We start from the raw sequence: 26212 nt of genomic DNA, 5'->3' as shown, positions 1-26212 counted from the left end.
TTCACGGTACCAAAATCGTGGCAGCGCGAGTAGCAGTCTGCATCGCCGCAGGGAAGCAAGAGGGAGGCTACTCGCGCTATTTATTTCGCCTCTTTTGCAGCCCTGTTCCTCGCTCGTTTTTTCTCCCAGCATCCGGCGCCCAGAGATATTCTTGGTACTTTATCGGCTCTCGGCTCGTGAAAAATTCTTTTTACGCCTTGGCTCTCCGGTCTGCTAATTAGACCTCGCGTCAAGTTCCCCACCAGCGGCGGCGCGGCCCTGGTTACACGAGCCACGAGCCCTGAACTGCCCAGCGGAGTGGAGTGCATCTCTTTTTCTCTCGACCACTGCTTGCTCGATATTATATATTGAAATTCCTTTGGCTTTTCATTTCCGATGTTCGCTAATGACCGTGCTCTCAACGTTACGCCTCCATACTTCGATAAAAGACCCGATCTTTGCAACTGGCTCGCGTCGGAAGCTGGAGCCGATTAAGGGATTATTTTTGAAAAGCCAAGGAGAGAAATTGCATCGTTGGCCAGCAGTTGACTAGCTGAATAAAGTAGCTCGGACAGGGAGCAGCAGGGAAAAAGACGCGAAAAGAGGAGATGAGCTTGTTTGAAGAAACGAGGAGCTCGGTAGCTCGCGCGAGAGCGTCGTTAACCTGAAAACTCGATAATCCCCTTAACGGCGCCTAATTACCCTCGTAAAACATGATCCCTTTCAATATTCATCTATAATTTAGCCAAGAAGAAGCCCGTAGAGTGCAGCCGCATTAACCATGCAGTCCGGCAGCTCGCAAGAACACGCATCGACCGCGACGACGAAAAGACGAAGAAAGGGGAGCGAGAGCGAGAACAAGAAGGAGACGGAGCGCGGAAGAAAAATTTTCTACTGCGCTTGTTCGCTAGTTCGCTAGTTCGCTAGTTCGCTAGTTCGCTTGTTCGCTTGTTTGACTGGCGCGTGCGCGGACTCGTGCACCTATACGAGGATGACGAGTGTTCGGCCGGGAACAAGGTCGTTGCAGTGCGCCCCTGGGGCATCGCCCTCTCCTTCTCTCTCATCTCTCGTGTTTCTCGCTTTCTCCGCGCGGCAGCTCGAGCTCCTCTCTCGCCGGCAGCGATAGCGCTATTGCCAGCCTCGAGTTTTACCGCGCTGCTCTGATCCCGGCCGGAAATTGTGCCGGGGCGCGGCCCCCGTGACGGCCGTACGCTGGCGACGCCGATGACGACGACGGACGCGTTGAAGCGTAAGCCAACGGCAACAACTCGCACCGGATCCGTTTTGTTTTTCCTCGCTCCTTACGAGCCGTTGGCCGTGCCAACTACCGTCCCCGGGCCATATTGACTCGTCAATTTGCTCGAGCGACGTAGCAGGCGGACGCGAGCCGGCCCTGAGCACAAGCGAATTTCTCGATGGCCGTCGACGTTGCGACCAATGGATTATCGCACGCTTATTAAATATGAAGCACGCCCGAGTGGGCTTGTGTATACGCAACGTCGCAACGTCGCAACGTTCCACCGTTGATTGTCGAATGGCAAGAGGCCGGCCGCTTTCAGCTGCGAGCCGAGTGCTGCGCACTTCTAGTGCAGGAGCTTGAGCGCAAGCAAAGCCTGGCTCGGCCGGCTGCACTTCCTCACTCTCGGCGAGCTCGTAGGCTAAGCCGATAATCCGCGGGTCAGACGGTGTCGAGAAGCCGCACAACTTGGCTTTAGCGAGCGCACGCACACGCAATCCCTCCCAAGCAGACCTGAAACTGATCTGCGTTTCTGTTGCCTTCTTTACATGGCTACTCTCAGCGAGCTTTTTATCGTGCTCATATGTACAGCTATACGTGCCGCCTTCGAGAAAGACAAAAAAAAAAGAGAGTTCAGCCAATACCACGATAACCTCGTGGTTTCCAGTCAGTCGTTCAAGACTCGCCGAGTCTAGGCCGTTATGGCATTAATAAGTACATTCACATTTTGCTGACACACAACGTCATATTTCAAACTGAATAATTAATTGTTATAAAGTAGAGCTGCTGAGTGCTTTTCTTAAAATTTTTAATGAAAATTTCTTCGTTATGCAATATTACATTTCGCTTGAAAAAATAAGGTCTCAGCGAAGAGGAGAAGTATCAAACGTTGCTTTGTCTTTTGTGAAAGACAATGGTGGTTTTTTGCGAGCGACCGTATCGCAGAGTGCAATACTCAGTAAAAGTGTTGTAAGAAATGAAAAGAGAAGACAAAGCGGAGGCAAAGGGAGAAAAAGTATTGCCGTTATTCATTGATGAGACAATAAAATCCGGCCAATTTCTCGAGCGATCCAACGAGATTACTGGGATGACGGCTTCAGCTAAAAGTTATGCGCAATGACGAGGGAACTGCTCTCTTGCTCTCTCTGTCGCTCACCTGGACGCAGCTAGGCCCTAAACAGGGCCGCTCGGTTTGCCGGCGTGCTCCTCCTTCGCCCATGGCCATTCAGCTTTACGGGAGATTCATGCCCGATTCGCCGATTCGCCGATAAGCCGAGCGGCACTTGCCCTCGTAAAGATAGAGTCGCGGAGATAGGCGCGCGAGCGTACCGAAGAATGAGCGGAAAAGACAGAAAAAACCTCATCGTACTTTCGGCGCTGTTTCGTCGCTGCTATAGCGTCAACTTTCATTGAATAGTTGAGCTTGGTCGCTTTGCGTCCGCTTAGCTCGTCCCACTTTGCTTTAAGACAATTTCCCACTCCAATGGCCGAATGAGCGCGACGGCTCGATGCTAAGTGGAGCGTTCAATTTACCCGTGGTCACCGAAGCTCCCGGATATTTGAACTAACGTATAAATTGACGCGTTACGAAGCGCTGGTAACGCTTTCAATCGGCACCACAGCCAGTCGAATAATATAAGTATATACGTGAAAATGGAAGGCGACGCGATCAGCAGGCCGCTATCATCGGGAGAGCTGTGAGCACGGCCGATAGAAAGTTGAGAGCAAGTGATAGAGGGAGCCGATAGCGTGGCTCGTTTCCATCATGCGGGATAGTTGCGCGCTTCAGAATTGGGATTTGCGTAGGTTGGATCGCTGGCAAACTAACCGCAAGTAGCGCGTGCAACCGATAGAGGCTGTAGCAACGTCGCCCTCATCTAAGTTTCCGCAAGCTCTCCATAGTTTTCACTTCTGAGCTGGCTCGAGCGAGGTTCGCCAGCAACTAGATGTTGGAATTTATTAGATAATCCGCGGGCTGGCTTCGCCCCCTGCTAGTCGCTTAAGAGCTTCACAGCTGGCAATCTCGCTGCTAAGCAAGAGTGTGCCAATGAAGCCACCAGATTGGGCCTATTTTCACGCGGAATACTCGGCCGGAGAGCACGCAATCTCGGCAGTCGTTCGAGCTCGCTCGATTCGGGAAAGGGGCACGCGGCACACACATACGCCGAGTGAGAGAGAGTATCGAGCGGCCCAGGAATTCTCGTCACGCGGCCAAAGGTTGACCCGCTGGAAACAATAAGCCTCGCCCTGGCTACGTGATGCTCTTTCCAAGAAGGGGACTAGTGCTTACGTAATAAATATCCCCGCTACTCCGAGTAGCGCAGACCATTTGGTCCGGCTGGGAGGATATATCCTAGTGATAATAATTCCCGAAAACGACGCACGTCTCTATATCCTCTTCCGTTGTGCTTGGTTTTCTCGCTAAACCACGAGCTTTGCAATTCTTTCGAGACTAAATTATAACACTTTAAAATGCATGAAATGCTCGTAAAATCCGCTCTATATCCGATACCAAGTGACATCTCACTCGCGGAAGGACAACATAATTTGCTTCTAACAATATCGTGCAAATTACTTATACCCAACTCGTTAACGACAGATTTGATCTCGATAAGGTTCTTGCTTGCGTATATCGTAATACTAATGTTTATGGTGCTAAAAGCATTGATATCGATCGTTGGTTGTATCGAGAAGACTTGGCCAAGAATTACGTGGGTATCGGTAAAAATTAATTCGCGGAGAACAAGTGTACGAGCGGAAAGTATCGATACGGGTACGGTGGAAATCAATGTACTGGAGGGAGGGGGAGAGAGCTAGGGAGTTATTAATGTCGGAAGAAGGTCCTTTGAGAGGACACACGGTCGGCTTGTTAAAGGAGAAAGAAAAGGGGAAAAAAGGTCGGACGGGTCTCTGTCGGATAAAAAACAAAAGTGCCACCCAGTGACCGAAGCGAGCCGTACAAATAGACTCTTATCCGGTCTGCCTCTGCTCTCTCTCTCTCTCTCTCTCTCTCTCTCTCTCTCTCTCTCTCTCTATTCCTTTTAAAGCCCAGCTCCGTTGTCCTTAACTCTTTTAGATTACCACTCTCGGCGGCGGTCAGGCTAGATCTCCTCGGCCGGTCGCTCCTCGCTTACAAGCGGCAAGCCGAGTGGACTGCTGCTAAGATTTCCATTTTCTCCGTTCACCCCCCCCCCCCCCCCCCCTCCTCCCCCACCCACCCAACCACTGCACCTTTCCCTTGGAACAAGTTCTTATCGCGTTTTCCAAACACGCTATAGAAAATCCTCTCGAGCTCGGCCTTTTCATTCTCTCTTACTCTTTTTCCTCCGGTCGCACGTGGCTTCGAAAAGGTGCGATGCGGTCGGGATATGAATTGATTTCAAGGACGGATGCGCGCGATGAAACGTCAATGCGCGAAGCATCAGCTAGGCTAACACCGTTCAATTGGCGCAACAGCAAGACTTTCACGCTTGACTTGTCATTAGCTGTTGACTCGCAACGCCAGCATCCCCCTTTGATTTTGACGCTTGCCTCGACAAGCGTACTTGCTTGCTCGCATGCTCGGCATGCTTTGAAAGTGCACTCGAGCATGCATCCAATACTTGCAATCGATGCTCCTGCAACGCGCTCTTTCTAGCACACACATGCCTATCACGCATATACCGGTTGGAGCCTATCGACTAGCAATGGCGTTGCATCGGTGTCGCCGACGTCGCTTGACAATTTGCCTCGACGAAATGGACAAGCGCGCCAAGTGTGTGTGGCACGGGTGTTTGCAGGGCCGATGCGCCAGAGGCGAAAACTGGAGCACTCGATCGGCACCGCACGTGCTTGCCTCGGTCGTTCCTGCTTGTGCAAACAGCCAATCGGCAAATACGCTGCACTTTTTAAAATGCATTCTCTCGGAGCCACCGCCTTTGGAGTTTGATTGGCGCCCAGGAGCCCTTGCCTCGGTCGCGCAGTCGTTTGCGCTTGCGTTCTCGTTGTGCTACGAGCGAGCGAAATCCCCGTAAAGCCTCGGCCAGAGAAGCGGCATGAGTCGAGATTGCGAGAAATCGATTTTTGATATTTCCCGACACATGCACCATCCGCGCGCGCGGATCAAGCCAACAGACTCGCGGGATTGTTCGCCTCAGCGACCCATTTTCCCCATTTTCCCGTTACTGCTATTCCCGGCTTTACAAGACCTATTCAGAAACTTGGCCCTCCGCACTATAAAGAATACTGTCTGCGCGTCTGCGCGTCTCCGAGCAATATTATTTGGCTAGCTATTTGAATGGGAAACGAACAGATCGCACGAAATATATTCGAAATAGATGTGTGCGGTCCTCGCGAAAGGCAGGCGTGCGTATATCCCTGGAGTAATTATCGTGGCAAGCAGCGAACGAAAGTAGTACGGAATTTTCGACGTTTATTAATGGGCCGTTTAGAGGGCAAGCTCGTCGTCCTCGGTCCTTTGTAACTTTGCTAAGTTCGCGAGCGCTCGAGTGCCTGTATAGCTAGTCAGTCCCACTGCTCGTTGTTTCACTTTTTCCTTGTCGCAAGTTATAGAGGACCGAGAAGAACGGCTTCTTACGGCGAAACGGTTTTTTCCATCTCGCCGCTGCTGCCACGGAAGATCCTGTCGAAAGTTTTTCTCATGGTTAATTGAATTTTCTTTTCTACATTTTCCAGAGTTTCTTAGTCAAAGTTCCTCTCGGGCGTTGCCTTTGCAATACACGCGTACCGGCAGCTGAGGCGGCAACGGGCCGTTGCCAAGCCAAGCGTAAATAATCAATTTAGTTCATTCATCGGAGAGTCAGTCTTCGTACACAGGCAATTCTTTCGGCTAATTAGAATCTATGGTCGACCACTAGCTATGCTCGCCATTCAATCGCTCCAACGACGCATTACTTTTGGACCACTGTTGCCTGTCCCCTCTCTTTCCTTTTCCAGGAAGCTGCAGCTTTCGGTTAACTGAACAAATCAAAGCGGAATTTCCATCAATTCGCCGGGAATGACGTCCCACGACTAGCCTGTAATCACACGCACACGCTACTTCTGCTCGTACATCCAGCCTGTCAGCTAGCGCCCCGCGTCGGCTTGTTAGTTTAACCAGACAATCGGCCTCGTCGCGCAGCACCGGCCGAGCGGCTCCGAAAGCACGTTTAATCAAATCTCGTCTTGCCAATGAAAGAGGCTCGGAAATGAGGATCCCTCCGACAAACCAGGCAAGCTCGGCAAACCCGGAAACCCCGGCGAACCTAGGAGAAGAAGAAGAAGAAGAAGAAGTAAAAGTCCCTCGTTGGAAGTGGAGAAGGGTCGAGTGGGCCAAGAAAGACAGGAGCGCGCGAGCTCAGGGAATCGACTAGTTTGCTGGCTCGAGAGAGAGAGAGAGAGAGAGAGAGAGAGAGTCCCGTGGAATCTAGGTAAGATTTAGGGTCATCGCCGGTTCCTACATGTTTAATACGGACATGCTTTACGCCCTCTTCGGGTAATGATCCTTCTATTACGTGATCCTCGGCAATTCCCTCTTTACCTCGGTCGGCAGCGTTTCCGTGAAACGTCGAACGGACGCACAGCTCTGCTTGCTGAATTAAGCATTGCAAGGGCTTTATTGATGCGCGCGCTGCCGTTAATGGTTATTGAGTCCTGCTGAAGAATCAAGCTAAGTGGTCTGTCTCGAGAAAGACCTACAACGAGAATTACTTACATTGATTTGGCACGGCGCGGCTGTAGGTCATACCGAGTTGTGCCGAGCCAATAGATGTCGGACGAGAAATTTATATAGCAGAACTTGGAGATCGATAACGGATGCGAATCAGGCGTAAGAATCGGCCGTAAGATGCATGTTTGCAGTGTGCCGCCGCCGAGGCTTTTATCTACCCGCTAACACGTTCTCTCTCCTCTCTCTCTCTTCTCTCTCTCTCTCTCTCTCTCTCTCTCTCTCTCTCTCTCTCCCTTTCTTGATGGGCAAAAGCGATATTCCATAGCTCTCCTTCTCCCTCTCGATTCTTTAGATTTCTTCGCTTAGCTTGCGGTGAAGTTTTCGGTAAGTCGAGAGATTGTCGAACTTTGGCCGCTGAGAGCGTCAGGATATATACTTCGATCTCTCTTCGAGAACGAAATGGAAGAAGCCTTTGATACTTTTGCTCCATCGGGGTTTTCTTGAATCTTCGATGGAAATTTTCTACTTTTACCTGCTGTCCCTTTCTCTCTCTCTCTCTCTTTCTCCGTCGTCTATGTTCCACTTGAGTATTTCAAGCTGTCTTTACCGTAATTTTTTGTCACTTTTCAAGTTGCAAACATTTCACGAAGTTTCATTTAGACCGAAAGAGAAACGTCGTTTTAGTTGAGTCGCGGGAGGGAATTCAAGTTTGACGTTCAGAGCTTGGTGTGTGTAGCAGGCAAGGCGCCGATATTTCGCTGTGTGCGAGCACACGTGTACATGTCTATTGCGAAGCCTAATTTGAAAGCGCCTGCTCTGAGTGATTAAGGAGCAAGCCAACAGTATACAGCGGACAGCTATAGTAATGCGTTGTTGTCTGATCTGGCTGGAAATTACTTAGCTGGCCAATGGTCCAGTAATGGATTTCCTCAACATTCAATTTTTGTTCAAATCCATTGAATAGTCATCATAGTAGTTATTATTTTTTATTTCAGTGTATCGAAAGTAACACAGAAAAATATGTCTGTCGACTGATGTTTTGAATATTTATACAGTCAGGAGGTTGAATGGTTTAAGACAGCGAGTAAAAGCCAAGAGCCAAGCGCCAAACGCGAAGGATCAGCTGGGTAACAGTAACAGCGGCATAGAGACTGTCGTCGGCTGCCATCTAGTGGTGCTGGGCCACTTGCTCCAACTGGGACAGGTAATGGAAATCTCTTGTAGTCCTTATTTTCTCCGAAACTATCCTCAAACTTCCGGCCCTCTCCCTCGCTCTCTTACTCGGCCGCCGCGAGTTACCACGGCAGTGTATTAAGGAGTTTCAGGTGCTTAAAGCCTCTCTCTCGCTCTCACGCTCCTCCCTGAGGACGAGTTGTGCTGGGCCTCTCCTGTGTCTCGCTCGCTTCGCCAAATAACGCGTTGAGAACGAGAAAGGGGAAGCGGCAGGACTAATAACTTCCTCCGGCGGGTTAATAACGAAAGCGAGAGCGAGAAGGAGAGCGAGAGAGCAAGAGAGAGAGCGAGAGAGAGAACGAGAGAGAGAACGAGAGAGAGAGAGCGAGAGAGAGAGAGAGAGAGAGAGAGAGAGAAGAGCCTCCTTAGCCAAGCCGTCTCTATACCTATCTTACTTAGTTACTTACTCGGCGAGACTAGCAAAAATACGACGACGCGAGCTTACTTTCGGCCTTGAGATTAACGCTGAATGAGCTTTCAGATAAAAAGAAAGAAAAGTTAGTGACGATTTAAAATAGGATTTTAAAAAAATCACTCGACAAAAAGTCAAAGATAAAACAAATCGTGAAAAATTTATCTAGACACAGTATAATGCAGAATTGAGAGAGCACAATTTTGCGCTGTGATATTTATTTAATGCAGCTTCAATGTACGGAAAATTGTTGTGAAAAATGCTATAAATGGTACGGTATTTTATCTGGAAAACTGCTGGCTAATAAAAATAACCGTATAGCCTGTGGCAAATAGGGCAAAAGCACAAAGCGCCGATAATCTCGTAACTCTCGAGGATTTTTTTTTTCATTTTGTTTATTCGACCAACATTTTACGTTTCCATAGAATTGACGTTTACTTGGGCTACAAAGATATTGTACGCTAACAGATAGAATAGCGTCTTTTTTCTATATATTAACAAGCTGGGCAAAAGTTGAAAAAAACAATTTTCAACCAGTTTCAATCAATTAAAAAATAGAATCCGCATAAAACTAAATCATTCGTTTATCAATACTGCGAAAGGAGATAGATAGATAGATAGAGAGAGAGAGAGAGAGAGAGAGAGAGAGAGAGAGAGAGAGAGAGAGAGAGAGAGAGAGAGAGAGAGAGAGAGAGAGAGAGAGAGAGAGAGAGAGAGAGAGAGAGAGAGAGAGGGAGAAAACGGTCATTCATTCCAATGCCGTTTGCAAAGTAATGGTAAGCGCGCTCGGGGGTCACATAATTTTTCGGAGTGAAACGCACTACAGCAGCAGCAGCCGCCGCAGCTCATAAGTGTCAGATATTTGCGTTCGGTGAATTTGCACCGAATGCACGGACTACTCGAGCTTATATATAAATACATAGAGTCAGATGTCAGACAGGAAATGAGTGTCATTAGATTGCAGTATAAAAAATCTGCGAAATCATTAGGAATGCACGCGTGTGGTTGTGCGGGCCAAGCTACTATTGCGTCGTGAAAGCTAATAGTTTTTACAAATGATCTGGCTGGTGCTCGTATTCCCGTAAAATATACCGACGATTAATATGATTTGGAGAGGAAATCGTGTGCGCTGCATCGAGCGTGGCTTTATCGCGATTAAAATTCGCCGATTTGATTTGGCGAGCTTTTGCATCTCTGGCGGCTCTTCGCCGTGGAAAATGATCGTTTCTGCACGCGCTATCGCACTGCGGGTGACGATCCCCTGTTGAGGCCAATTTAGCTGCCTCGCTATTACTCCGCCCGCGCGTAGAAATAAAAACAATATGAAAGTCGATTTCCCGGAAAGATAGCGGCTGATAGAGTTCTCCGAGTTTTCTCGGACAAAGGGTATTATTTGGTTAATGGGAGGTTTCAGAGAAGCGCTATGGTTGCTCTAGGAAATACGCACAACAGGCATGATCCGGTTGATTAACGCTAGCAGAAATGATGACTTGCATTGACCGAGTGCCAGGCAAATGCAATTAGTTGGTCAGTGCCGGTGCTAGCGATAAGTGTCCTTTTAATCATAACTAGCCAACGGTCTGTTGCTGGTCGATCATTGAACAAACGAGAATCCGTCGATTCCGCGTGCATAATCAGCATAGGCCGGAGTAGGGAGCGAAAGCCGTTCGTCGCAAATATCGTCGTCCTTGATGTTCCGGTCATGCTTGCGTCACGCTTGTTCCCGACGACGTGGCGTATTGGGGCCGCTCGGCGCTCAGCCACTCGACCATACGGCCGTTGTTTAACTACAAGACTCCTTGGAAAGAAGAAAGAGCGCACGGCGCTGACGCTCATCCATCCATGTTAGCGTTTCCGTGGATCGTAATAGGCCTGAGGGCTCGTCTCATCGTTGCGCAAGAACGATAAATCTTTGATAAATCTTATCCTCGCTTCTTTTTCTCCACCTTCTTATTCTCTCTTTCAATCTTGTTTTTTCTTCGTCGCTCGGCTATAATGCACAGACTTGGAGAAAACCTTCCCCTTTTCACTCAACAGTAGTATTAAAAACTCCGGCAGATTTAATTGTTAGCTCGAATATTGTATTTAATGATGAGTAAGGAGCAAGACTGAGAAGCTTCGTTATAACAAGGCTCTTGTGCTCAAAGCTGGCGGTAAAGAGATGTTCGGCTGTTCGGCCCGGGTAATGCCATCGACCGAAAACAAAGGAATTATCGTTCTAGATTATGCTGGCCATTCTCTTTCACTCTCTTCCCCTTTCACTCTTCGATTTTCTTTTTCTTATCGTGAAAAAGCGCGCGTTTTACGAGCAGAATATTCGAGCGGATCGAAGAGGATAACTGCGAAAATAATAGCCATGAAAATTTTCACGATTGATTGCGCATAAAACTTGCTTGACTAACCTGCAAAACGCTCCCAAGTAGTAATGAGCATTTTTAGTCAGACGCTTCTACCGTCTCATCAAATAAATGTCGGAAAGCCGCGCGAGTGCTTGTAAATAAAATTACTGCCCATTCTATCTTGGAACACTTACATCCATGAATAACATACACAAACACAACAGGGAAATCCAAGCGCGACAGCCTCGTTGCCTCATATTTCAAGTGCCATATCTCACCAATTCTTGCCTCGTCCATACGTTCCAAACAAACCATTTTTTTCTTTTCTCTGGAGCTCGGGCGACCATAAAAAGAAAGAGGAGAGAGAAAGGGAGCAAGCCATCTGAAAGAACTGAAAGGGAACTGCAGACGGGGGAAGAATGAATGAGGTGGGCGTGAGGAAAGGGAAGCCCTGAAAAATAGGAAGAAGCTTCGGCTCTCCGCACTTGGCGGCAGCGCGTGCCGAGCGGCTTGCACACGCTGAATGTTAAACGAGCTGCGAAAATATTCTCCTCTCTCTCTCTTCTTCTGTGTGCCGCTCTACTCTTCTTGTATAGTTCGCGCTGCCACTGCTGATACTGCACATCTACGCAAGTTTTTTCATGACGAGTGCTACATTGGAATGCGATGTGTTTTCAGTCCGATTTTCATGACCACTTAACATACTCACATACTCCACCTCATCGACGACGAATATGCATTTTCCATGCTTGCGTTATGTAAAAGAATGTGGCGAGCCAGCGAGTTAGGTGTTACCGCTTTGCTGGATAAATCCATCGAAATGACATGCAGGTCAAATGATTTTATTTGTTTGTATAAAAAAAGACGATGAAGGAAAATTACTTAGCCAACGAAAAAGAGAAATGAGAGAGCGAGAGAGCGTACATCATTAATCATCGAAATCCCAAAAGAAAGTAGCCCCGTAAAATATAGTACTTTTTACTCCTGGGAAATATCTCGTTGTAGCGCATTGATATTTATAATGCTGACTGACATAAAAAAAGAGAAGAAGAAGAAGAAGTAGCTACTACAACAACGAGCACAAGTTGATTCTATTAGCCATTATTTGTTTTTTAGCTGCTGTCCAATAACAAGTGTTAGAAATTCTATCAGTGTTTCGAGTTCTCGGATAAAATTGAATAGGATAACTAATGAACACTGTTTTATTCGTTAGTTGTTAACGATTAATCACTACAACAAAATCATATGATTTGGACTTAAGACTCGTGAGGTAATCAGGATAGTGTATGGGCGTACAAATCGTTATTAATCCATCAGAAAAGAAAGAGGCAAAGTAAACAATTTATTCCTAACGGAAAAGAACTAAGTTCTCAGAGGAAGGGATAAAACGCATTAAGGTTGACAAACAATGGAAACTTCTAATTTATTCATAAAAGAAATCGATGTAGGCTCGCACTGTCTGTACAATAACGGGAATCGAATGGGCAATTCGACACGCTTGCGGAGAGCTCTTTTATTTCGAATCTTTGCCGGCGACGCTCGGACAATTATGATCGAGAGGGGAGGTAGTTCCGCTGACAACTGTGACGCGCGTAGTTCATACGTCTCGGAGACGGTAACAGCCTTCATTACGATGTAACACCTCAGAGAAGACGATGGGTCCTTGGCTAATGCAGCAGGCACATCCGGCACTAGCCCCTATTTCCTATGCGATTGTCGCTGTAATCAATGCGGTTGCATAAACGGAATAAGGGCCATACATGTGAATTGGCGCCTAGAGAGGTTACACTAGAGACTTAGTGTTCGGTTCTACGTCCGTAGGACAGGGATTCTCTTGAGAAGCTGACTGCTCATCCAGTGCTCTAACTCAGTTGTTTTTCGCCGGCAGCTGACCGCTGGATTTCCCTCGTATGTGTTGACCTACCTGATCCGGCGACTAGTTCGCTTTCACATTCCGACAGAAAGAAAAGGATTGAGGTTAAGAGAAGCTGATGTTTTCTTCCAAAATGGATTGCGCGCATGATCGAAGGCTCCTTGCTAAAACTAAATAGAACGTGCACGCGCACGTATGCCTACAATAGCACACGGAGAGGAAAGCACGCGAACAAACACACTGCTGCATAGTTAGCAGCACCTCAAGGCGATATTCCTTGAAGGATAGCTGGATCGTCAGTGGCGCTAATGAATGCAGGAAAAGACGCACGCATTCGGCTCTGTGGAACTTAGACGATCCCCGGTTCGTGTCTTTGAAATCTGAAATGAAGAATCGACGTGAATTTCAAGCTCGTTATCGACTCCGTCACTGCTGCCGCCGTCATTTTTGTCAGCGCCTTATCGGCGCGTTGGCGCGTCGGCGCCTCGCGCCTGTATTCTTTCGTATAGTTGCGGCGACGAGAATGAGGTCGGGTTGCCGCGGGCTACACCGGAGATAGTCGTCGCCGCTTGGCATCTCCCATACAGCCGGGGTGCTGATTGTGAGTGGTTTTCGTCGCGCCCAAGATTCCGCGAATGCGTCTCCATCGACCTTGGTACTGGTAATATCGAAAGTTGAAATGACATTTGTGTATCCATAACGCGTTTACGCGCGGGAAGCCCGATCCACGAAGGACGTGACGCTTGTAGCACGAGCAAATTGGTCGAGGTGAAATTGCCTTGGCAAGACAACAGGCTGGCGCGCCGAGCTGTCAAAAATCAGTCGTCAATGTCGGGACGTACTAGCTTGGAAATAAAATGAGTTAGGCGCGACGCGCATATAAATTTGATATTTCCGAAGAGCTGCGCGAGATTGACAAGAGCAGTAGCATTTCTGAGGGAACGCTAATGAATCTGCTTGGAGAGGGCAGAGATGCGTGCGCAGCGGGCAGGAAGCGCTCAAGTGGCCTGAAACAATGCTAGAATGAAAGAGGAAGCTCGTTGTCACGCGGCGTGCAAGGCGACAGTCTTACAGCTCGATACTTCAAAGCTTGGAGAGCGGCACGGCGGCTCCGGTGAGCGTCATTCGATACGCCCTAAAGAGAGCCCAACCTCCCTGGGCGCGCGCGTCTGCGCTACTCGGGCTAACGAGCACCTCGAAAGTGCGAGCTCGCCGGCTCCTCCGGCTCCTCGTCTCCTCCTGTTGCTCTGCACCCGGCCAAAGTGACGAGTGATTCTGTTTCAGGCAAAAATTACACGGCATGTTGCAGTTCCATTGTCTGTGGCTTTTTCGCCTGGCTATGGCTGCATTGACTATGCTCTTGTTGCTGCTCCTTCCTTGTTTTCGGTCTTTATTCGATACTGCAGCTCGCACCTAATTGGATCGAGCTGCTTTTGATAGCAGCGCACCAATTGAATTTCCTGCTGAGAATGGGTTATCGAGTTATCTCCAATTGGCCAGTTCCACCATGTTTTTTCCTGGCGTTACCAAGAACGAACAAAGTTATTGATTGTGTTTCACAGTGCAATCGACATACTCTCTACCGGCGTGAATGATATTAAAGTAATCTAGCGAATGCAATTATCGAGGAGATTATATGAGCTTGGGATAATAGTCATTAGCAGCAAACCGATTTGAAATGTGGTTCCCTTTCGAACTATAATTTGCTAGAGATATGCTTGTGATTGATACGATCAGCGAAAATCTGTAAGTTTGCACAGTTTCGGGAACACACATACACACAGAATCGAGGCAATATTATGCCGCGGCAGGGGCGTCCTAACGAGGCAGTGGTTCTGCAAATGAGATTGATGACCATTAGCCTGCTTTGGGCTGTATGTCATAACGCACAAGCTCCATATAGAGATTAATTCGGTTCAGCACAGTGGCCCTCGCTGCTGCAGACTGGCTGGTCGGTAATGAAGAGGCGTAAAAAAAATTCTATTGCCTCTCTGGCGATAACATCGATGGGACGTTTAAACCTTTTAATGGCCTTGTGCGTCTCGCTCTAACTCGTTCTCGCTCGCTCGCTCGCTCTCTCTCTCTCCCTCTCTCTCTCTCTCTCTCGAGATACGAAAGAAAGACGTATGGGAAGTATGTTCGACTCGGCGTGTCGCCCCGATAAAAGGACGGAAGACGTATAAAACGCGCACGAGGCAGTAAAAAGGAGCTCCTTCGCTGCGCGCGCTCTCTCTCTCTCTCTTATTTCTCGCTCTTTATCGTGGCTCTTGCGCACATACACGCACAGTACAGCCACCTGCGCGCCGATGATCGTTAAGGTGCGCCACTACGATTCAGTCAGTAGCTTTACGGCGACGTGCTTGCCTTGTTTTGTCCTTGCGTGCTCGCCGTCATCAAGACTATCTCCGCTTGCCAACCCAATAGCTCGATAAAGAGCTCCGATCGCTGTTGCCACTGGCCGATCATCGGCTCCTTGAAATACTGTCGGTGCTCTTCCACCTCGCCAGCCAACAGCATTCTTTGCAAAAACTTTTGTCCTCTATCAAGCTGCTATGCACAGAGGCGCTTTTTTCTACAACTTTAATCATTTGGACCACGAGCCTTTTACGTACCTTCTTGTACTTGGATATCCATACGTATGCATTTATGCTGTGTGCTCACGAGCAGCGAAATGCGGTCATCAGTTAAACGCGAGATGGTGAGAGGTCCACGAAAATAAAAAGGGAAAGTGTGTCAGTCACGATTCGTCACGTAGCCCGGCTTTCTGCACAAAAATAAAGGTCAAAACAATATGTAGTCCAGTGTTCGCGCGCAAAAAATACAGTCCCGCTTTCACGGTCAAGGCTTGTCAGCGCGGAGAACACAGCTTTCCTTTCACCCTCGAGAGCGATCCATTAAATAGCAAGAGGCCTGAATTTCTTTTGAATCTCGCGCATTATGTACAAAGCTCTTACACCAATGGAAGTGACGTGGTTGGTTTCCTTAATTGCGCACCTACTTATTTCCAGGCCTGAGACGCAGTTTTTCCGCCTATATATTAGTCTCTTGTTATATTTTTTCGAGGCATTCTCACCGGCAAGTGCAATATTCCTTCCTCGCTCTACCTCTCTAAAAAGCAGCTTTTGTTCTGAATTTTATTTTTCTCTGTCTCTTTGCTCGCTGGTTTGCATTTTCAGTAGGTGCACATTCTCCACGGACATCCAACGAAAAAATTGTATTTAAAAGCTTGCCGAGAACATATTATTTCGGAAGAATTTTGCATCGAGGTTAGAAAATTGTGCGTGCTTATGTGTCTTCTTCTTTTGCATGCTTGAGAGCAAATAAAGGGAATACTGCGGTAAACACACAGTAGCAACAGCAGCAGCGCGAGTCGAGCGACTAGATGGATTCCGGTGGAATCCTGTCGTAAAGTTCGACTGGTGAAGTACTTGTAATCATCAATTTAGTCGAGCGAGGCCCGCAACTATTCCCATTCGGTCGTCAGCAAGTCCAAACGAAGTTGCCTAATCGATTCGCCCAACTATTTCGTCAATCTGGTTAAAAATGGTGATGCTGGTGACGGTGATGGTGCTGGTGGCACGTGCTCGCCGAGATAAATGCCGCGTGAAGCAGAGAGATAGAGCAACTTAGTTGTTAACCGTTAACACCAGAGTATCGGCGGTTTCGCGCTCACGAACCGCAAAGCTATTCTCTCCTTGATGCGAAACTGCGCGAAAACGAAGAGAGCCTCTCGCAAGTCCAATTCCGCGCGTAATTGACTTTGAGATCAACCGACCACCAGTGCCATTGGTTTGTAGCTATGATGCGCCTTAGGATTACGGCCCGCCGATAAGAACAAGTTAGTCGATTGAAGTTTGCCCCGAATCTCCGAGGTGCGTAACGGATGCGTATCGGGTGCGTATAGGAGCTATTCGTTCGTGATTGCGCAACCAATGATATTTTAAAGCGCACCCTGTACCGCTCCGCAATAAATTGGAAACCAGCTATCTAGCACAGTTCTAGTGCTGATGCCAAGTAATAACAATTAGGTAAGCAGGGGCAATATGCTTATTCTATTTCTGCGTGCAAAGTTGCCTCGTAGTTTTAGTAATTGGAACGTGTACCACGAGCAGCGAGGCACGGGCAGCACTCAGCAAAAGTGAGATAATGAAAATACTGGCGCTAAAATAGCCATTGCACTTGGCTAAAGTTATATAGAGGCAAGCGCCGCCAGCACCGCCACCAAGAGACCTAACCCTCTATATATTTCGCCATCGCAGCGCCCTGTTGGTATGCGTGCACGCGTGAACCTAGCGAACAACTACTAGCCATTGCATCATAATTAACTGCTTCTCTCCCCCGTAAAAGCAATTAAACGATGCAAATGGAGAGACACATCTCGCGCAGTCAGACGCGCACACAAGTTTCTCGCGAGTCTCGCTCGCTTGTTATTCTATCTATTAGCTGCGAAAGAAACTGGCTATTTACGAGTGGAGCTCTAGTTGGGGAGTATTCTGCACCACACATTAACGACCACACACACACACACACACACACACACACACACACACACACACACACGGTGAGCGAGCGAAGCCCGAGAACTTACGTGCATGGAACATTGCCAGGTTCGCGCTCGCGATTATTCATGGAAGAGGCGCGCGCGCGCGCGCGCGAGGACGTAGGAGGCCATTGCGCAGTGCATGCGTGCTCAGATAATAAACATCAATATTTACAGGCGATTATTTTGTCTCCTGGCGCACGTACGGGACACTTGCTATGTACGAGTTGCTGCGCGTTCACTTGCCGAGAGAACAAGAGAAATTGAGTGTACTCACCGTTACGTCTACAGCCTCTCTTCATACGCGAATGCTCTGATTGCGACCACTTAACGTCATTACCGAGAACAGCTCTTTGCGACCAGAACGTGACAAGTGACTTTGGTAGGACACAACATTGACGCGCGTACAAAAATGACAATGCGTACACTCGGCAGAATGTATCGTCACAAGTGAAGTACGTTGCTTTTAGTCAGACATTGCAACTCTCGCGATATATTCATTTGTAATTCTGGATCACGGAATTCCAAATTAACTTCTTGACACGTAAATATAACGTTTTCAAGTTGACAGGGTTTGCGTACAACTTCACGGTACTCGGTACAGTTTACAGCTGTAAGTTAGTGCGAATAGCTCTTGATTTAAGACGGGCGCTTCCAAGCGCTGTACTTCATCCAGTTGGTTCTGAGGTCAAAGCATGCTCGCTGGTCTTGGGTAGTATTTTTAAAAATGTACGTAAACCTGCTTTTTCGCTCACTCGCTAGCGATCTTCTGTATTGTTGGTAGTGACGTATCTTTTTGAAGAAGCTACGTTTTTGTTTGTCTACAGTTGCCAGAATAATTACGAATAATTACAGTTTTGACGTATTTCAGTGGAGAAGGAGTATGTTAATGACGATCACAGATTTAATTGGCATTTAGTAGAGTAGTGCGCTCATTTTGGAATCGCAGCTATAGCGGTGGAAGTGGAATGCAGAAAGAAAGAAGAAAGAAAGAAGATCCGTGCTCGGGCTAATTAAAACGGAACTTGGGAATTTCTCAGTCCGTATCTCGCGCATGCCTATATTTTGGCTTTTACGTTGAAGTCCACGGTGAAGTAAAAGGCTTGAATAACGTTGCCGCCTGCCTAGCTGTTCCAGTTCGCCAAAGAAAATGCAGTGACGCTAGCTGTGCACGAATAGTGACATACGACGCTCCATTAGAGATTCAGTTCACCCGAGACGGCAGTCATCGTCTATATAGCACGGACGTGGTATAGTTCATTTTTGGAAGCCACAACCTATCAGCTCTAACATCGCCACTCTCCTATTGCACGCCTTGATAATCTCTTCCTTCGCGTTAATCTCTTCCTCGGCTGAACAAGCGTCGACTTGAACTACTTTCGCTTAATATATACATATATATTGGACGGGATCCCATGACTGTTTAGTAGCTGGCTTTTTTCACCAAAATCAAATGACGAATCGCATCTCGCGCAATGTTATCCAAACCATTTGTAAATGTTATATGTGTATCAACTGAATAATTAAGATCCTTGGTAAACTCTTGGCGTTGATTATTTCTTTTCAGCAGGCTAATTGGCTCGTACGAGTAAGTGAAAGTTGATTTTCCGGCGTCAAATATTCATTAGGCAAGCGTGTGCCACTTGCTTTTCACGAAATTCATTTCGCAACTCGAAATTCTGTTTTGCAAATGTCGCTCCCTTGTTCTAATTTTGACGTTACAACGAATATACGGGTTTTAATATAAAAATATATGTATTGGTGAGTCTACAAGAAAAAGGAACAGAATTTTTGGTTGCTGGTAAAATTGCGTAGTGAATAAAGTAATTACGTCGGATTAACTGCTTTCAAAAGGTTCTTGTCTAAAAAGAGCCTTCAGGAAGAGAGCAAAGTTCGAGTCGGAGCTTAATTCGAGCAAACTTTGTGGAATATTCGCAGGTATAACGCGAGGGAGCTTGCATGAAGAGAGAGAGAAAAATGAACATGGGATTTTGGCGTGGTTTCGCCATGTCAGCGTCTTGGTAGCGGCGACGGCATCCCCGACAATTTATTTCGTGGCTTCTTAAATTTGGCTAAATTGAATTCTCGGTCGGCATGCGCTCGTCCACGTTCATGCTGACGCTGCCGCGAGCTGCTCGAGCACTCGAGTGTGTATAAGTGGTGTACGTCGCGACTTGGGATTCCGTGAGCGAGCCTTTGAATCCAAGCTAGCGAGCGGGCGCTAGCTTCTTCTCCGGGAGAGGCGAGACGGTTAATTAACATTGAAATTAGTTGGAACCTAGTTTAAGTTAATTTATGCGATTCCGCGGTGCTGTCTTCCTCTCCATCTCTGTCTCTTTTAATGACTCGTCAACTCGAGTCACGCATCTAATTGGAAACCAGATCACGAGCAGCTAACAAATACATAAAGAATACCTGGACTGCAGCTGAACTGTAGCTTGCGTTTAAGCAGCTTCTTAGCGAGGAAAAGCGCGCAGCCAGCAGCGGATGAGGCACTCAAGTAGGAACGAAAGCTGCTGGCGGTCAATCCCAACGCGGCGGAAAAGCCTCGAGTGGTTATTAACAAGTAGTAGCGTCTAGGCGATGGGTATGCGACCCATCTTCGACTCGAGTCCGCTGCAACGACGCCTAATTACGCGAATCTCTCTCTCTCTCTCTCTCTCTCTCTCTCTGTCGCACGATGAGCTCGCCAAGCCACAAGCGCCCTCGGCCACTGACCAGTTTAATGTCGTGGCGCGCGTTCGCTGTATATGTACACGCTTGACGTCTGGCGCGGAGAATCGCAAGCCCAGGCAAGCCAGATTGTCTCAGCCACACTCGCAGCCACACGCCGCAGCGAACTAGCGAGCAGCGGACTCGAGAGTGCTGCTACACACTGCTTATGTTTCATTTAGCTGGCGATTAAATGTTGCTTAATTACGTTCAAGAGAGCATCGCTTCAGTGCGACTAGTGGGACTTGCGTCGAAGCTGCACAAGTGCCAGAAGTGAGTTGTGTGCAAGGCAACTTTGCCACTTGCAAGTAAGTCAACCGGAAAACAAGAGCGAAATTGAATGTTCGATAGCAAGGCGCAGCGCTTGTCGAAAAATGGTTTTGTGCGAGCAAGTGCGCCTTCTAAGAATGGTTTGGAAACCAACGGCTGAGGGCGCCGTTTGCCCGGTGCGTCCAAATGTTCGGACGCACGACCAATTGAGCTTTTGACGAGTGGATGAAAAGCGCGAACATTTGGCTGGCAATTGCAACACGACTCAAAGCTTCAAATACACTGGCAGAGTAAACAATGGGCGCGCTCGAAAGCTCCAAATCCAAGTATCCGCTCTCTTTTTGCTTTCGTCCGCGCTTTGTTCTGTTCAGCAGGCACTCAAAGGGTTAGCTTTCGTAGACTTGCGAGTATCGGTGCATTCGTAAACAGTCGTCGGGTCACCGGATTGCCGGCCTCGTCGACGCACTGAGCGGGACAGAACGTTGAACCTCGAAAAATTTCTGAACTGTAGCAGTCGTGCGTTTTGCTCTTTCCGCAGAGCAGCGCTTTTGTCGAAATGGCTGCGCGCTTTTCGAAGCTAAAACGACTTTTCAATCCTAGTGCGCGAGCGCCGCATTGATTCTCTGTGTCACGCACTCGACGAGTCGACATTCACTCGCAACGGCGGCGGCGGCGGCGCGACGTCGAAGCTGGCAACTGCGAATTTGATTGTACTCTGACAATGCCTTTGAGAACGACAGGTTGGCGCGTCGACGACAAGTGGTTGTAACGGTAAATATAAAGTTTAGCAAGACGAGCAACGAAGTCAAGTCAGTGACTGCCTCAATAGTTCTACCTCGCAGCGTACGCTCGCCAGATTACACTGGGCTACTCGAACTGCTTCGAAGTTGAAGTTTCAAGCCGGAGTTTATAGTCGAGGAGGCCCATCCGAATTAGAATTGACTTGGGCTAGAGTGCTTCCCGAGAATAATTGCTTCATCCACTTTACGACTTGATGGAGATAACGATTTTGATTTGGAAGCCCAGTTGCAACGATTATTTGAATAAATTGGATGAAGCTCCATTTTTTTCAAGGCATTTTTTCAGGAATAACGCTCAACGCCAAAACACAAACTACTCTTCGATTTCCGCAAGCTCAAACGATGCAAACGGAACTGCGCCACCTTATTTTAACGAACACGCAGAGCGACCAAACAGCAGTTTGCTATTTACCTTTACGTTCGCGCAGCATCGATAACCACCACCCGACTCGATGGCTGTTCACTTTCCCCTGTCGCTCTCTGCGAGTAACCAATTTCGCATTGAATTTCAGTCTAATGGCTGCGCGCTGCATGATACGCTGTATTTTCTTGTCGAGTTATTAACGTTTGCACCTAACAAAATACTACTTTCGCAATGCTAACGTGCACTTTTATTTGACTTGTTGCTCTGGCTGTCAATTGTGAAACGCATCGAAAAACTTGTAGAAAATACACCATTGACAGCTCATTGACAGCGCCAAGCGTTTTAGTCTGTGAACCTCGCACGAGTCCAATCTCTTGCTCAACTAGTTTGCCATAACTTGGACAACTCGGTCGAAGCAAGCAAACTGCGATAACAAGTTGCCGAACATTACATTTCGTGTGGCTGTCATCCAAATTTGGAGACATTCTTCGTATGACTAATTTTTTTCGCGACCGTATTATTCTCTTAGATACGATTTGGACAACATTTTTCTGAACTATACTTTATAATCTCTTGAAAGTTTTTCAAGAGATTATATATATATATATAACCGTCATTCGGACGATCGTGAGTAAGACTGCAAAAGTCGATAAACTAGAGATATTCGATAAAAACTAGAAACTAGATATCTCATCCCGTTCTAGCTAAAATTTGCAGAAGCATATACGTACATGCATCGCAGAATATGGATGAACTGCACACTGAACTCACCTGAAAGCATAAAAATGAGAACACATTAAGGATGAAGAATTAAGCAGGATAACAAAGGATAAAATGACGTGATAAATAAAATGAGATACGTTCGTATTGGGCTTTGTTCAAAGTACCGTTTCGAGGGCAAATTCGTATTAGATTCGTATTAGAGCGAACGACAGAGCCAAGGCTAGAGCTCAGTCGTGTACGCTCAAGTCGTGAGCGAAGCGCGCGTTTGATTCGGGCGCGTCGTTGCCTGCACGAGCTTTGCGAGCGATGAAAGTTCCGGAAGACATAGCCTAGGCGAATCGTGACAACGCTTCGGCTTGTCGTCGTGTTCCTCCCTCATATTCGCGCAAGCAACAGCCGCCCCGTTGCCTATCCGGCCTATCTGTACGCACAGCAGCAGGCGTTTATTGCGTCGACACGGTTACGGCGACTCGTCGGAATTCGGACGCCCGTAAAATCTAAGGATAAATTGGATTTGTAAGCTCCAACGTTTCTCTTGGCGTCCCTAGCTTTTTATTTCGATCGAGCGCGTAATTGGTATCAGGGTCGAGCCCGCTTCTAGCTGGGATTTTGTGGCCGACAGTTCCTTGTCCTTCGTTCTTTTCCCTTCTTTTTTTCTTTGTATCATTGGATGGCCTTCATTTCAATGGCTATTTTTAAACTTTTTACGAAGATGGACTTGTCGCTATGAGAATAGTTAGGATGTCAGTGTGTAATTCAAGTTTGAAGCGGGCAACACACCCGTTCGATATCGTGCTTTTCTACTAAAGGCCACTGACCTGTTGTGTTCATACTACTGCAGCGCATGCTTCACGCTTTTCCGTTCTAGAAAATCATTCGAAAATCTGCGCTACAATTGCAGCTCGCAGCTGTTTTTACAGGAAATTCGTATCCGGTAATACCATTAGCATTAGCGCGTGCATGATAACTAATTTGAGCGAATACAATTAATTGAAAGAGCTTTTTGTGTTTAGCAAGGGCGAGGCATTCGCTTTTTCAAGCGAGACCCCGGGTAAATACGCATTGCGCAGAAAAAATTGCCTCTGCATGGGAGCAACACTAAGCTGGAGCATTAAACGATGGTATCTTAATTAGGAAAAAAGCAGGAACATCGAGCAACGCTGGCGTTTACTTTGCTATTTATCTTTGTAATATTCATCTGGCATATACAAGTATAGTGTCCTAAATAAAAATGTCTTTTTTTTCTTTTCACTCGCTCTACGCTTGAAATCTTTGCACGAACGTGCTACCACTTGTTTATCGATCCTTTGAGTGGCAACATTTCCATCTTGTACCCACAAGAAAAATATAGTCTGTCCAGGAATTTCCAGTTCAATGAAGGTGTGTGCGCATGGTGATTAATATCATCAAGGACAAGCAGTGAATATGATATGTTATCGGTGTCGTCGATAAGCTGAACAATTAAATAGGAGTAGGACAAATGTGGCCAGACGTGAAATACACATAACGTCATTATACCGGCCAAGCACGTGATCACATGATATTATTAGCTTCCAGATCTCTGAAATGAAAGTGCGTGGGCAGTCAACAACCATGCTGTTAATGCAATGTTTTTCATCGTGACACCTTTTTAATCAGTACGATTGTGTCTGCGTGCCGAACGTCTTGATGATTCGCTCGATTGACCAAGTGTCGCTGGCGGAGTGAAATTAATCGAAATTATCCAACGTGTGCGCAACGGATATCTAGCTAGAGGCGTGAAAGGAAGAATGAGCCTGTGTATATGCATGTTTCTTGCCCCTCTACGTTACATACAGATAACATCGACACTTCTGTATGCCGAGCTCACGCGCGCACAGCCTGTCTGATAAGAGAGAGGGTCAGTCGGTTCAATAAATTCACGACAACACCCTCTATTATTTTTAGCCCCTTTTACGTTTCAGCAGGTTCGAGTGCTTTTCAGCACTTTCAACGTGGTTCGCAACAAATTTTAACTTTCTTCGTGGTTAGAGAAACGGTGACGAGGAAATAACTGTGAGCGAGACAATTGTGGATATTTCCGTTCGCTTCGGCAGTTAGCGAACGAATGTTCGAGTCGAAGATCGGAAGCGCCTCACCAAGTAGATAGGTAGAGTTGTGCGCGAGCGAGTTTGCGCAAGCACGAGGTTCGACTGGCTCCCACGGGTCCGAGCACAAATTTACGAAGTGACCGAGTTTTATTCCGAGGCGCGTTCGCGACGTGCAGTCCAATCATTCGACTTGGTTTCATTTGACGGCGTGTCGTTTGGTTTCTCGTATCAAGGCTTATCAATCGATCCGCAAGACTGCAACGTACCTTTAATCGTAAGCTTCCTTGGTAGAGCCTGCTAATTGAAAGCTTCGCGGATGGTGTCAGACACGAGACGGCGCCAGCTAAATCGCCTCAAAGGATGAAGCCCTATATCGAAGGAGTCTGCAGATCCAAATGCGTTAATGGATTGCTGGCTTGCCGCACAGCTCACGTTAACAATGGGCCTTTGGCTCTTGCGCGCGCGCGCGCGTACACACACGCGCACACACGTGCTTCTACGAAGATAAGCTGGCAAAGACGCGTGCGGATTGCTACTAAATACATAAGTGTGGCTGCAATCATTCTCGTTTGTCATTTTCCGAGCTCCTCCTGATTTAACCTTTCTAGATTCCAGCCAATTGTCAGGTGCAACTTTGTTTTCTTTTCTTTTCTATATTGTCGGGGTTCAATTGAAAAAGGAAAAAAAATAACACGAAGCCACGATTATTTATGGTTTGGTTTTTCATTGAGTTTTATTGAAATTGTAAATGAAAGAGAAGAAAAATCACGAGGGAAGCTAGATGATATTGCTCTGGGAATAGAAGCGCCCAACAGATACAAAAGCCAAAAGCATTCGGCGTGCGTTGCGAAACGTGAATCGCCGTGCCCGAGAGCAATGCAATGCAGATACTGTCGTTACAAATAACTCTACATCTGTATGACGTAATGGTCTCTTTTGTACTCTTTCGTATAGCAATAATACCAACGTTGTAGTACTCCCTCGCGCCTTTGCTCGGGCTGCGAGAACCACTCCTGAACAGATCCTCGAGATAGATCTTTTGATGCGCCTCACTACGATACATGGACTATCTATACGCGCACGCGAGATCTTATAAGACATCGGGCATATGGCTTGATGTACTCTGAATATGCCATTGTTTTCTAGCAGTCTAGTTAATATATGCTTATACCTATGCTTTCCATGCTAGTCTTCAATAAAATTATTTTCTTTGTCTATGTTTTTTCTTCGATACAAATTCAACTTGTTGATCAGTTTTATAGCATAAATATGCAAATGCTATGTTCGATGCAAATTACACATGGACCTTTCGATATATACGAGTAATTTTTAACATTCGTGATAAATGGTTTCGAGGTTGCGAGAGGAGCGATTTTTCCTCTACGGGGTTGTACATCAGATATCGATACGTTGAGGGCCATTCCAAACAATATGGTTGACATGTTTTTTAGGTCCAGTGTAAAAAACAGCTTCGTAGCATAGCTCTTCTTATTTGAAATTAATGTGGGTGATCAGTGGTGAACGGATGTATCTTGCGTTACCCTATAAAATTTTAAACAAGAGGTATTTTACATGTAACTTTTGTATAACTAGCGAAAATGTTACAACGAAGTAGACGACTTTAAGTAGATCATTGGTACGCATTATAAGGCAAACTCTCCGGAGCTGTTGGTCTGCGAAGCGTGGATTGTACAGCAGTATATCTCACTCGTCCGCTGGTCGGCTGCTGGCAACTATGGTGCATTGTATATCGACTGACCGGGAATTGATTCTACGATGCGATTCGAATCCGCAAACCGGTCTGCCAGCTATATGATACTATCGGAAATTGACGTCGCGCACCTCGGACATAACACGAACGTCTTCTATCAGCGCGATAACGTACTGCGTCCACGGACTCTAGCATTGTCTTTGTTGAAAATCATCAATACAAAGCTACCAATAAGGATACTCTGTTGCGCGCGCACTAGAGTGAGCGAGGAAGCGAGAGAGGGAGATGGGGCGGGGATCAACA

General features: G+C 47.1%; 1 protein-coding gene across 4 annotated transcripts in view; it reads right to left on the bottom strand.

Moving 5' to 3' along the window:
* Positions 1 to 26212, bottom strand: part of LOC131669120 (nephrin-like) — a 132115-nt gene that overhangs the window by 44087 nt on the left and 61816 nt on the right. The gene's annotated exons all lie outside the window — the stretch shown is intronic.

The sequence above is a fragment of the Phymastichus coffea genome, unplaced genomic scaffold (genome assembly GCF_024137745.1).
Source record: "Phymastichus coffea isolate CEN01 unplaced genomic scaffold, Cenicafe_Pcof_1.1 PCOF00087, whole genome shotgun sequence".
Taxonomy (NCBI): Eukaryota; Metazoa; Arthropoda; class Insecta; order Hymenoptera; family Eulophidae; genus Phymastichus; species Phymastichus coffea.
The sequence above is the reverse complement of the archived record's forward strand: the minus strand, read 5'-3'. Positions and strand labels throughout refer to the sequence as shown.